The following is a 14,061-nucleotide window of genomic DNA, read 5'->3' on the forward strand; positions in this document are numbered from 1 at the left end:
TATTTTGAAATAAAAGTTATGCTTGTCTCCATAAGATACTTAAGTGCAATACTTAAGTGTTTACTTTTTTCTGGTAAAGTGTGTTCTTGTTTATACTTGGAATCAATCTTTAATAGAGATAGGACAATTTATATTTTCTGTTTTACTTCTGTTTTGTTAAGTTGTAATTTTGAGGGGTCTCTCTATTCTTTCAACTTGTCAAATTTATTGTAATAAAGTTGTTCATGAAATCCTCTTAATGTTTTGATGTCTGTAGGATCTGTACTTCTGTTGGTAATTTCTTTTTTCCTCTTTTTTAAAAAATCATAATTGATCTCATTAGGGGCAAATAATTTTATATATTTTTTCAAACAACCAACTTTTGACCCTGATGGTATGTTTTATTTTACATTTAGATTTGGTTTTTATTATTTTCTTTTTTCTACTTTCCTTATATTAAATTTGCTTTTCTTTACTTAGCTTTTGAGATAGAAACAATTTATTTTCAGGCTTTTTATTCAAATATATTCATTTAAGGCTATGAAATTCCCTCTAAGCACTGCCTTACCTCTATCCCACAAGTTTTGATATGTGATAGCTTAATTTTTATTCAGTTAATATATTCTCTAGTTTCTATTTTTCTTTCATCTTTGATCTTTGGATTATGTAGAACTTTATTGTTTAATTTCCATACAGTGGGAATGTCTTTTCTAGTTAGCCTTTTGTTATTAATTTCTACTTTAATTTCATTATGGTCAGAGAATGTGCTCTGAATAATTTCAATCATTTGATATTTGCTGATCCCTTTTTATGGCCCAGGATATGATCCATTCTTGTAAATGTTCCATGTTTGTTAGGTATGATCATATGTGAATTACATCAAATTTGTTAACTTTTATTCAGCTCTTCTACCTGCTTACTGATCTTTTTATCTCCTTGTTTTATCAGCTATTCAGAGAGGTATATTATGACCTCCCACTATGATTGTGGAATTGTCTATCTTTTTCTGTTTTAAAATTTTTTGTTTTATGCATTTGAGCCTATTTAATTGGGCCCATTTAGGATTGTGATATATCCTGTGAGATAACCCTTTTATCATCATGAAATGAACTTCTTTATTTCTAGTAATATTTCTTGACTTAACAGATGCTTTGTCTCATATTAATGTTGCTGCATAACTTTTTTTGGCTACTGTCCTCATGTTATATATTTTTTACCCTTTTACATTTAACCTTTCTATGTTTTTGTATTTTAAATGTAACTCTTTGAGCAGGATAGAGGATTAGGTTTTGTTTTATCGAGTCCAACAATCCTAGATTAACTATTGGCTTATTATTTATTTGGTTTACATATACCAATTTACTGTTTGTTTTCTATTTGACTCAAAGGAAAGGATACTTTCTTTTAATTATTTCTTGCTTTCTTTAGGAACAGATATATAACTTTTATTAATCCATATTTTCCTTCTATTAACTTATTAGTCACACTTTATTTTATATTTTTTAGTAGTTATTCCAGAGTGAAAACAAGCGTACTTCACTTATCTCAATCTAATAAAAAGCATTATTTTATAACATTCCAGATACTGGCAAAAACTTAGGGTCTTTAAATGCGATTTACCAACCCCCACATTTTGCATTATTGTTTTTATGCATTTAGGGTCTCTGCCTATTTTAAATTCCAAGGGACATTGTAGTCACTGTTTATATAATAAATATCCATTTATATTTACCCATATATTTACTATTTGTTTGTTTTTCTCCATCCTGCTTTTTTTACATTTCCCTCTAGGATCATTTTTCTTTTGGCAGAAAAACTCTTTCATTATTCTATTAGTGCAGGCCTACTGGCAACACATTCCATCAGTTTTCATTTGCTTCAAAACATTTTTATTTTACTATCAATTTTGAAGGATATTTTTACTGGGTTGGGATTCAAACTGTCTTTTCTTTTTCTTTAATCACTTTAGAGATGTCGTTCCATTATCTCTGGCTTTCATCATTTCTGTTGGGAAGTCAGCTGTCCTCTTTACTGATGTTCCATTGAAGGTAATGTGTCTTTCTTTTCCTTCTGGCTGCTTTTAAGATTTTCTCTGTCTTTACTATGGTAGGTCTGGCTTTGGTTTTCTTTGTTTTTATCTTGCTTGAGGTTCTCTGAGCTTCTTGAATATGGGGATTGATGTTCATATGATTTGAAAAATATAAATTTAATACTTCCTGAATATTGATTTTATCTCACCCTCCTTTTCTCTTCTCTTTCTGTAACTATAATTGTACATATGCTAGACATTATGAATGTGTAGCATGTATCTCTTTGTTGTGTATGCTTCCCTTTTTTGGCCTCTTGGCACTTGACCTGTTTTCCAGTTAACTAATTCTGTGTTCTGCTATGTCTAACATGCCAGTAAAATCACCAATTTGGTTACTAATTTTAGATATTGTATTTTCCAGTTCTATTAGCATCCATTGGATTCTTTATAATGTTGTAATTTTATTTTGAAAGTCTATATCTTTTAATTCATTTTGTCCAACTTGCCTCTGTTTCATTTAATATATTAATTATTGTTAAAGGCCTTGTCTACTACCTTGGATATATGAATCCTATATAATTCTGCCTCTATTTAGGACTTAAAGTCATGAATATTAGTATAGCCTACTATCTTTCCTTTTGTTCATGTTTTTGGCACTTTTTCTCATATTATTTTACTTCCAACCTATCTGTGTACTCATATTTAAAATATGCAGGCAACACATAGTTGGCTTTTTAAAAAATCCATAGGTGGCAATGTTAATGTCTAGATTGTAGAGACATATTTTCTTGCTTGTCTGTTTAATAATTTTAAAAATTGACCCAATATTGTGGGTAAAACAACAACAACAAAAAACAAAGATAAAATGTTCCAGATACTGTTATATTCCACCAAAGAGGATTCGCCTCTCTCTGTTGGGCAGATATATTAAAAGGCTGATTATCTCAATCCAATCAGGGATTTAGTTGTATTCTAGCTACTTTTGCAATTTTAGTAAGATCTTTTCTATCTCTCATTGATTTTTATTTTTTTGACATGGCCCTTGCAGGTTTCTCAGTGAGAGCCTTGGAGATCTCAAACTCATCTGCAGGAGATGTGGGGTTCTCAGGCTAGATTTCTAGCCTCTCAAGCTAGTACAGAAATAGTGATCTTGAGATGACTCTTTCCTTGGTGGGTCTTTGTTCTCTAAGCATTAAGGCTGCAAGATATTTCCCATGGCATTTCAGAAGATGTCAGACTAGTTTTCCAGATATCCCTAAGGTGCAAAACAGCACACCTAGGCTGCTCGCATTTCCAGTTTGTCCTCAGGCAACTGCTGAGCAGTTTTACTGGTTTCCCCTTCTCCCTGGGAAGATCCCTATCTGGACAAAGTCTGATCCTCAGCCTGCACCCAGAGCTAGCAAATGTCCCCAGGGAAGAAGAGGGTCAAAATCCTATTGGCAAAGTCAGCTCATTTCAGGTCAACTTGACTCTCTGAAATTTTAGTTCATTTAGTCCTTAGCTTTCCTATGCAGTGATTTTAAAAATTTATCTAGATTTTTCTCTTGATACAATGGAAGCATTGGTCTGCCGTAACTTACAGCATTCTACCCAAAATTGAAGATTAAGGGGTTATTTTTAATACCAATTAGAGAGGAATACCAAAAAATTCCATGCTCCTGAGTCCACAGTGTTCATCATTGTTTTTGCTTCTGTGCTGCTGCTGCTGCTGGTTTTTAGCATAAAATGATGATTTTCCTCCAAAATCCTCATCATATTCACGCCATAGAGATTCTCTTAAAAGCCATCTTGAGGGAAATGGAAGCTTGGAGCCTAGATTCTCAACAAAGATCAACAAGGAAGGAGAACAGTGCTCAGGAGTAACAAAGAAGGAAAAGGTGCATGCCCTTGTGCACTGGCGTGGGAATGGTAAGGCTGTGGCTCCACACTGGGTTCTGCCCCTTTCTAGCTGAATGACACTGGGCAAGCCCCTCATTCCCCTAAGTTTTGGTTTCCTGGAGTTTGCCCCCAAAGCCTGCCCTCCACTCACACACCAACGCTGCCTCAACTGCACAACGAGGAGGCCTGACAAGCATCTTGTCTCTGAAACAGGCCCCAAAGCAACACAAAGTCAGGAAGGGAAGATGGCATCTGGGTGCCAAGACGAAAAGATCCATGTCCTCTGAAATTATTCACCCAGTTACAGTGGAATGAAAACGAAAGGACTCAGGGTTGGGAGAGGCGCAAAAGGCTGAGGGCAGCTCACTCCACTCTTGCTTCCAGCTGAGGGCACTAGGAATACGCAGCTCCAGCCGTGGGGGTGAGCACAGGCCCCAAGCCCGAGGCTTCTGGGAAGCCCGCGCACTCCAAGGTGCAGGACGTCAGGCCGGGGAGCCGGAGGGCGTCAGGAGAGAGGACGTGGCCCGAGCGCCCGTGCCAACCCATCGCCAGGCCCCCTGACCTTGTTTAGGGACTGTCATTCTGGTGACGTCTGCTCAAGAGAAAGAACTTAATTTACACACGCAAACTGGGGGAGGAGAGCAGAGCTATGTGGGACAGGAGACAGAGTAAGCAACGGTCCTCCCCGTGGATTCCAGCCTGTCTCCTGCTCCACTTTGGTGCTGAGCTGTGTCCTCATTCTTTCTCGCTACAAGCTTGCCAAGGCGTTTCCCCACCAGATGACACACTCGCCTCCGGTTTCAGTAACTCCACTTCGGACAGACGGGGTACGGTGGGGTGCTGGACTTGGCTTTCAGGCTTGCACTGATTTTGTTTGGAGTAAAAACACTGAAGTCTTCTGAGAATATTAGATCTAGTCTATTATTCCTTTGATTTGCTTTTTTCCTGGGCAGTTGCATGAAATTTTGAATGTCCATTCCCTCGCTGACCTGAAGTGCTGGAGGCTGACGGTCCTGTGATGACCACATGCCTGCGAGGACGACGATGCTCAGCGCCGACTCCTTTCTCGAGCCAGGGAAACGCAGGCGGAGACGCTACCCGCCTTGGGTGTGCTCACTGCCAACGTCCTGCTCACTTGCCGCCCCAGCCCCTCTGTTTCTCCCGCTGGCCACGTGCTGCTCTGTCGTGTTGACCCATTAGAGGCCCTGCTGGCTTCTGAGGAACCCGACCCACCAGGGAGTTCTTCCAGGGACACCGTCAGCCTGGTGCAAAGGAGGCGTCCCCACCCATCACCGGGAGGGCGGCCGTGTCCACACTCGGCACTGGGCTGGCCGGCACACTCGGGCAGGACCCAAAGCAGCCTCGGTGCGCCCACAGGTGCCACTGCTCAGACACAGCTCGTCACAGGCCCTGGGATCCCCCTGTCAGCTCTGTTTCATCATGCGGGGCCAACTCCTGGCTCCAACCACTCTTACCCAAGCCCTGCAGCTGCACCGTGGGCTCCCGGCCTCCAGGGCAGCTCAGGGTGCTACGCTTGGCCCTTGCCCCGGCCTCCAGGGCAGGTCTGGGTGCTTGCTTGGCCCCCCGCCCCTGGAGCTCTGCTCTTCCTCATAGGCGCTCCAGCCCCGGGTGGGGGGACACGAGCGCCGGTCCCTTGGACAGCCGCATAGCTGGCTGTGTCCAGCACCAGGGCCTGGTGGCCCGCGGCCTCAGCCTGCTGCTGGACTCAGGGACGCCAGCCGGCTGGAGCCAATGGTCACACTGAGGACGCAGCCTGGGGGCGTGGCCGTGGCGGCAGCGCCAGGGCAGCCGCGATGAGGAGGGGCAGGCAGCCTGTGTGCTCGGGCTGGGGGGTCACCTCCGCAGGGCCTCATCCAACAGAGCCCCCAACTGGGCAGGGCAGGCGGCCTGGGCAGCCCCACACCGAGAGGGGCCAGCCTCCTGGGTGGTCCTCAGCTCCGGGGCGGTGGTCCGTGGCTGCCAGCAGCTTGGGGGGCATCTGCTCCCCGCCCAGTGTGACAGGCGGGGTGAGGGCGGGCAGCAGGGCGAGCCTCCCCCGGGGGGTCCAGCAGTCAGTCATCAGCTTGACCCCACGGCAGCTGCCGATGGCCTGTGCAGCTGCAGAGCCCCCGTTCACGCCCTTGGATACCCGGGCACGGCTGCGCGGCCCCAGCAGCACCTCCTGCTCGTGGCGTGCCCCGTGGCGGCACAGAGCCCCGGGAGTGCTGGAATCATGCCTCGCCTGAGAGGCCGGCCCAGTGGCCCCTCGGTGCAGCTGCCACACTCACACGGCCTCGCCGAGGCCAACACGCAGGGGTCTCGCTGGAGCTGAAGCCCCTGGCCCGCTGCCTCAGCTACCAGGGCCCAAGGCCGGGGCGTGCTGCAGCTCAGAGCCCCCGGCACGGGCAGATGGCGCCCGCACCCGCTCTGCTAGCGCCGCCGGCCAGCTGGAGCACTGGACCCACCGGGCAGTGGGCACAAGGGGCTCTGGCCAAGCAGGTGGCCCTGCAGGACCGCAGCCAGGCCCCACTGCTCTCAGCACTGCCTGGCACCCCCGGCTGCCTGAGCACGTCGTGGCCAGGGTGACGCCACCCACAGCCAGGGCCTCCGGCCTGTGAGGTAAACGCTCCACCGAACACGTGGCGGGCACCCAAGGGGTGAGGCCTCTGTGCCCTGGACTCACCATCATCGAGCCTGTGCGGGCCTCGTGGCGCAGACGCATGCCCGTGACCCGGGCCGAGGCTTCTAGCGTCCCTGGGTCCCTTCGTCCATAGAGTCACATCTTTTACAGCAGCATTGTATAACAATGAATATATTAGCATATATTAAAATATTTTCTTTGACATTTATTTTTTCTGATTATAGAAGACATTAAAGGACTTTTGTGGGCCCTAAAGTACGGGACGTCCTGGGCATGGTGCCTGCTGTATCTAATGGACAAGGGGTCCTGCGTACATGACTCCTCCGTATTCTGAGACGAGAAAATAACCATCTAAAAACATCCTCGGAGCTAACACAGGGCTGGGAATAGCTCCTGGTTCCAGCAGACAGAGTGGAAACCTAAATCACAGGGCACTGAGTAGAGAGCTCCTGCGGGATAAATAATAGCCCAGGGTCTAATCCTGCTCTGGTTCCATCCGAGAAAGCTTAAAACAAGTCCTGCCCGCATCAAACTGTTTTCAGGTAACTTGGCTGTGTCCCAGAATAAAGCTGAGGAATATTTATAGGAATACAAAAATACTCAGCATCCCAAAGGGAAAATTCACAATGTCACTGTGTACAACAAAAATTATCAGTCATAGAAAGTGATAAGACCTAAAAGGAGAATAGTCAATTAAAAAGAGATCCAGAAATGGTGTAGATGACAGCATTAGTAGCCAAGTACCTGTCTGTTTAAAGATATAAGTACATTAAACCTTCTTGACTATGTGAGCAGAGACATGGAAGATATATAAAATACTACGCCAAAGACAAAGGGATGAACACAAACACCAAGAGATAAAACCAACATCTGAGATACAAAATACACTGGATGAAATCAGCAGCAGATTAGACATTGAAGAAAAGATTAGTGAATTTGAAGATACAGTAATTGAATAATAGAAACTATCCAAAATAAAACTTAGAGACAGCAAGTCTGAAAAAAGGACAGAATATCAGTGGGATATGTAATCAAAGTCCCCAAAGAGAAGAAGGGGGAGACTGAAAAAATATTTGAAGACTTCATGGCAGAAAGCTCTTCAAGTTTTATGAAAATTATTAACTCACAGATTCAAGGCACGATAATCAAATTACTGAAAACAAGTGATTAAGAGAAAATCTTAAAAGCAGTAGGATGGGGCACATATTTTGTACAGAGGAAACAGATAAGGATGACAGCAGGTTTTTCACTGGGAATAATTAACCCTCACACACACACAGATGACAATGGAACGTCTTTTAATTACTGAAAGAAAAAAAATGTCAATCTAGAATTTTATACGCAGAAAAAACATATTTCATAAACAAAGGTGAAAAGAGACTTTCTCAGATATACAAAAGCTAAAAGAACTCATCACCAGAACTGTACAACACGAGATGTTAAGGAAAGTGCTCCAAGAGGAAGGAAGATGATCTTAGATGGAAATACAAAGCAACTGAAAGAAGGAAGAGCTCTAGAAATGGTAACCATGTGGACGAAGATAAAGGATCTTTTCTTATTATTTAAATCTCTTTATAAAATAATTGACTGTTTAAAGCAAAAATAATAAAAATGTATTGTTGAGTTTATAATGTGTAGTGTAGAATGTATGATAATAACATTATGATGAGAAGGACAGAAATTAAAGTATACTGTTTTAAGGTCCTTAAACACTCTATGTAAAGTGGTGTAATATCAATTGCACTAGATGGTGATAAGTTGAAGATCTATAGAATAAATGTTAAAGCAAATAGTAAAATAACACAACAAAGAGGTATAGCCAATTTCTCATTGGAAACCATGGAGACAAAATAGCTGTGGCATAACATATTTAAAGGGCTGAAAGCAAAAAATTGTTATCCAAGAATTCCGTAGCCAGCAAAGTTGCCTTTCAAAAGTGAGGGAGAGGTTGACACTCCCAGATAAACAAAAGCTGAGGGAGCACATCCCACTAGATGGGTCTTGGAAGAGACGCTAAAGAGAGTTCTGGAAGTGGAAATGAAAGGATAATAGACAACAGATCAAAGCTGCATGAAGAGATAAAAATCTCTGATAAGGGTAATGATATGGGTAAACGTAAATAGTGGCACTATCATATTTTTGGATTGTAACTCTGCTTTTTCTGTCCTACAGGATGTAAAAGGTAAATGCATAAAATGTAATGGTAAACCAGTGGTTTGGGCCTCATAACGTATAAACATGTGATTTGTGACAAGAACAACAGAAAAGTGGAAGGATGGAGGGGTCAGGAAAATAGTTTGTGCACACTATTGAGATCAACTTGGTATCAGGGAAAATGAGATTTTTATAGATTTAGGATGTTCAGTTTAAGTCCCAAGGTAATTCCAAAGAAAATTTCAGAGCATATGCAAACTCACTGAGGCAGAATTTAGAGTACAGGGTGCCGGGGCGCGGTTAATGCATGATGGGTGCAGGCTTTGTTTGGGGAGAGGGAAAGTTCCAGTCGTGGAAGGTGGTGAGGGTAGGGCAACCCTGTGTGATGAACCCTCTGAAACGGCTTGCTCGGGAGCCCTTGAGACGGGAAATTTTGTGTTGCATGTACGTTCCCAATATAAAAAAATAAAAGAAAGAGCAACTAAAGAGGCCATGACATTTAATTTCTCTACATGATCCTGGATGGGATCTAATAAGGAGAGAAAGGCTCAAAAGGACATTCTTAACACATATGAAAGGTCGGGATCGAGATGTCAGCTCTATGTCCATGTTAAATCTCTCGAGCTGGACCACCTGCACGTACATGTCAGTATTAACTGTTCAAGGAGCACGATGTGTACAACCTGCACTCAAGACTCAGAAAATTGATAAATAGAGAGAGCTTGATGGATTGATGAGCAGATACTAGATAAAATCATGTGACAAATGTTAAATTGGTGGATCTGGGTATCTGGGAGTTAGGACTATGTTGCGTTTTCAAACAGGTTTTTAAAATTTTTGTAATTCTCCTATACATTTGAATGTATATCAAAATTTAAAAAAAATTTAAAAAGATACCATAACCATTCCATTAAAAAATGAAATACTTAAGGATAGGTCCAATAAAAGGTGTGCAAGACCTGAACACTGAAAACTATGACACTGTTAATGGAAATTTAACAAGATTCAAATAAATAGAGAATTATATTATGTTTATGGGTTGGAAAATACAATATTATTAAACTGTAATTTCTTCCCAAATTTATCTTTATGTTCAATGCAATCCCACCTGAAACCCCAGCAGGCCTTTCTGTAGAAATCAACAAGATGTTTCTAAAATTCAAGGAGAAATACAAAGGATCTCAGGTAACCAAATGCAACTTTGAGAAAGAGCAATATTGGAGAACTCACACTGCCGGATTTTGTTAAGGACTATAATTTCATTGAATATGCTATTGAGTAAAGACGTAAATTATCAGAATTTTGGCTTGCAGAGGGTCTTCGGTGTTCATCGCAGCCGCACCCAGCTAGAGGCAGGCCGCCTCACCCGCCCGGGCCCGCTTGCCGGCCGCTCCCGGTGCTGGCGTGCACCGCACCGCAGAAGGCCCCTCAGTGCGCCAGGTCTTGCGCAGCGTGTAGGCCAGGTCGTGACCGGGGAAACCAGGGTCAGGCTGTCCACAACACTCTGCTTTTCAAGTAGAGAACAAAATGAGATTTTAGAGATATCGATGGGGTGTGTATTCATGCTGAATGAAGGAAAGGGACGATTAAATGCCTTATTTCAAGCCAGAGTAGGCTTTAACTTCTGAACTTTCACTGTTTTTCACTGTTCACACTAATTAATTTTAAGACTTACTATAAATCCACTGTAATAAAAACAGTTGGCATAGGCATAAAGATAGAGCAGTAGACTAATAAAACGGAATAGACAGTCCAGAAATAAACCTGCACTTCCATGGACAATTGGCATTCAACAAATGTGAAAAATAATTCAGTCAAGAAAGGAGAGTTTTCAATGTGGTGCTGGAGCAAGGGATGTCCATATGCAAAAAAGAAGAACTTCAAGCCACACTAAGTACAAAAATCACCTCAAAGTGGGTCATAGACCTAAATGTAAAATATTTGCTTAGGCGAAGATTTCTTAGATATATCAAAAACAATTCATCAGAAAAATCTTGATACATTTGGATTTCATCAAACTGAAGAACTTGTGTTCTTTGAAAGACACTGTTAAGAGAATGGAAAGAAACCCACTGTGCAAAACCGATATCTGGTTAAAAGCCATGTATCAGAATAGATGAAGGGCTTTCAAAACTCAATATTAAGAAAATAATTTACCCAACAGAAAATGGACAAAGGATGTGAACAGATTCTTCATGAAGAAGATATCCAGATGGCAAACAAGCACATGAGAAGATAGTAGCATCATGACTCGTCAGGGAAATGCAAATTAAAAACGTGGGATTCCTCTACACACTTCTTAGCATGTCTAAAATCAATAAGAATTACGATGCCAAGTTTTGGAAAGGATACAAAAGAACTGGAAATCTCATAAACTGCTGGTGAGGATGTAAAATGCTACAATTTGGAAAAGTTTGACAGCTTCTTAAAAAGTTAGACCTGAAATACCACAACACAGCCATTTTACTTGTAGATATTTACGCAAGAGAAATGCAAGCATATAGCCATTCAAAGACTTGTACGTAGCAGCTTTATGTGTTGTAGTCACAAACTGAAAACAACCCAAATGTCCACCAATGGATGAATGGATAAATACGTGTGGTATATCCACATAATGAAGTACTACTTAGTAATAAAAAGGAATGAATTAATGAGACACGCAATAACATAGATGAATCTCAAAATAGTTATACTGAGTGTAAGAAGTCAGACAAACAGTAAATACTGTTTGATTCCAGTTATATTTGATTCTAGAAATTCTGATTAATCTGTAATGACAAAAACCTCAGGACAAGGGGTAGGGGAGGAGGTCTGGGAACAAGGGGTTACAAAAAGCCATGAGGGTGTTTGGGGGCTGGTGGAGAGATTTATTATCTTGTTTTAGTTTGCTAAAGCTGCAGGGAGCAAAATGCCAGAAGTGGGCTGCCTTTTATAAAGGGAATTTATTTGGGCAAAAACTTACAGTTCTGAGGCCACGAAAATGTCCAAGTCAGGAGAGGTGCTCCCGCCGTCGGCGGCCAGCGACCCTGGATCCCGCCACGTGGGAAGCAAGATGGCGGCCGTCCCTGTGGCCTCGCCAGGCTCGCGGCCTCCCGGAGCTCAGCAGGCGGCCGTCAGGTGTAGGCTCGTCCCCCCCGCCTTAGGCGGCTCCACTAATCCAGCCTTGGGTGTCCTCCAGCCGCTCCAGGTCTCCGTCTTTCTGCAGCTGTGGGGTTGCCGGGTGCCCCCTCTCACAGGGCCATCAGGTGGCGGCTCTGCCTGTTTCTGCTCTTGGTTCTCCACTACAGAAGACTCGAGCCAGAGGGCCGAGACCCAACCTGGCTGGCTGGCGTCCAAAGGCCCTCACGCGGTCCAGTGGAAAGGGACCTAATCACAGGTCCCCTCCCTGAGTCTAAGGCCATGAAAGGGCCCCAACCCTCAGAAAGGGTAAGTTCTAAGAACATGACCTTTTCTGGGATTCACAGAAAACTTCCAATTGTTCCACCTGCGGTGATGGTTTTATAGCCATAAATATGCCAAAAATTAATCAAGCTGCACATTTCAAATCTGTGCATTTTTGTGTGGCAATTGCATCTCACTAAATCTTTAAAATTGTGAAAGTCAGCAGTGAGGTAGTTGCAGTTTTGGGAAGAGACCAACAACGAAAACCAAAGGCATCTCTTCAGGGGCCCAAGAGGTGGAGGACTCTGAAAAGCTCGAGCGTCATGCTGTCCGGGCCTGTGTGGTAGCTCAGCGGGGGCTCGGGATCAGAAGCCCCATCCTGTGCAGCACCAGCCTGCATCTCCGGGACCCGTCGTCACACTCAGCTCTACAACACACACACACACACCACCACTGCTCCCAGATTCCTTCTTTCAACCCCACTGGCCTTTCAGTTGCTCGGAAGTGCCCGGCTCGGCCTCTTCAGGCCTTTGCCCACTCCTCTCTCTGCGCTGGGGCTGCATTTTGCACCCTGCTTTGCCTGTAATTCTCACGAATCTCTCAGAATTCATCCAAATGCCACCTCCTCCGATTAGCTCAGATCCCCTCATGTTTACTCTTTTATAGCACACACTGATTTCCCCCTCAGAACTCTAGCCACAGTTTTTAATTATGTATTTGGAAAACTTAATTTAATGCCTATGTTCCCCACTAGTACATATTTTTTATGAGGCCAGCAACCGTGGTAGGCTTATGTGATTCCAGCACATCCAGCACAGGGCCTGGCAGATAGTAGGAATGCAGTGATGCTGAGAGAATGAGTGAGTGAGTGAATGAGGGAGTGAGAAGATCTTAGAAAACCTCCAAGTGATTTTTACAGGTGACAGGGAACTGGGAACCTGACTCTAAAGTTGTCCTTTTGCTTCCGCCTCAATACTGGTGGCAGTATAATGAGAGGAGGTTAGTGGCCCATGGAGATGTCATCGCTCATGAAGACACCAGAGCAGCTGCTGCTGTCCAGGAGCATCTGCTCACCCCCAGTGCTGATGCCTGGAAGACATTCTTGGTGTCCTGGTGCCCCAGCTGGAACTCGGGGTACATGGCAAGGAACCTGCAGGCTGATCTCAGATGGAAACGTCTAAATTTTCAGGGATAAAGAAGGCATCCTGGAATTGATATTTGGTGAAAAGAGGTTGTTTCCTAGAAACTTATAAATCACTTAAACAAAGTAATAATATTTAGAAAAGGCCAGTGATCATTCCGGAACCGTGGTGGATTCATAAAAATGAATGAAATGAGAAAGTATCATCAAATGATTCCTTTCTGTTCTTTTCATGAGAAGACTCACCACTCACACACCACGGAGGTAGCACTAACCATGACTTACACCATCTGTATCCTATTTAATCTTCCCAACAGCCCTGCAGCACAGCTATCATCACCACCGTTTTACACGTGAGGCACCTGAACCTCAGAAACAGCAACTATAAGAGGCTGAGCCAACATTCTCACTAAGGTTTGTCTGTCACTCCAGTTGATTTCTCCATCAGCTTCTGGGGTGTTTCTAGATTCCAGTGAAGCATTTGTCCACACTCTGATCGTTTTGTAGCAAGCTCAGATCATCATTTTGTTATTTGGAAGATTGGTCTTTTAGGTGAACTCATAACTGTTTAAGGCATTACAACCCAAAGCATTAGTCAACAATTTTGTGTCTAACTGGAAGGAAAGCTTGGGTTTTACCTGGGAAATAAAGTTTGCTTGGTTGGCAGTGACTGTCCAAAGTCCTCTGGGTAGCAGAATTTTGAAGGTGTCTCTGGGCTTAGCAGTATAGAACACCAAAATCTACCAGCAATTTCTGGTAGAGAAGTGGGTCATGAAGGACAGTACAGTGACAAGTCATGCCAACTATAAAGGACGCTTTAGGGCCTTAAATGGGTGACGTGTCTTTCTAAGTGAACAG

This window comes from Dasypus novemcinctus, chromosome 25 (genome assembly GCF_030445035.2).
Source record: "Dasypus novemcinctus isolate mDasNov1 chromosome 25, mDasNov1.1.hap2, whole genome shotgun sequence".
NCBI lineage: Eukaryota > Metazoa > Chordata > Mammalia > Cingulata > Dasypodidae > Dasypus > Dasypus novemcinctus.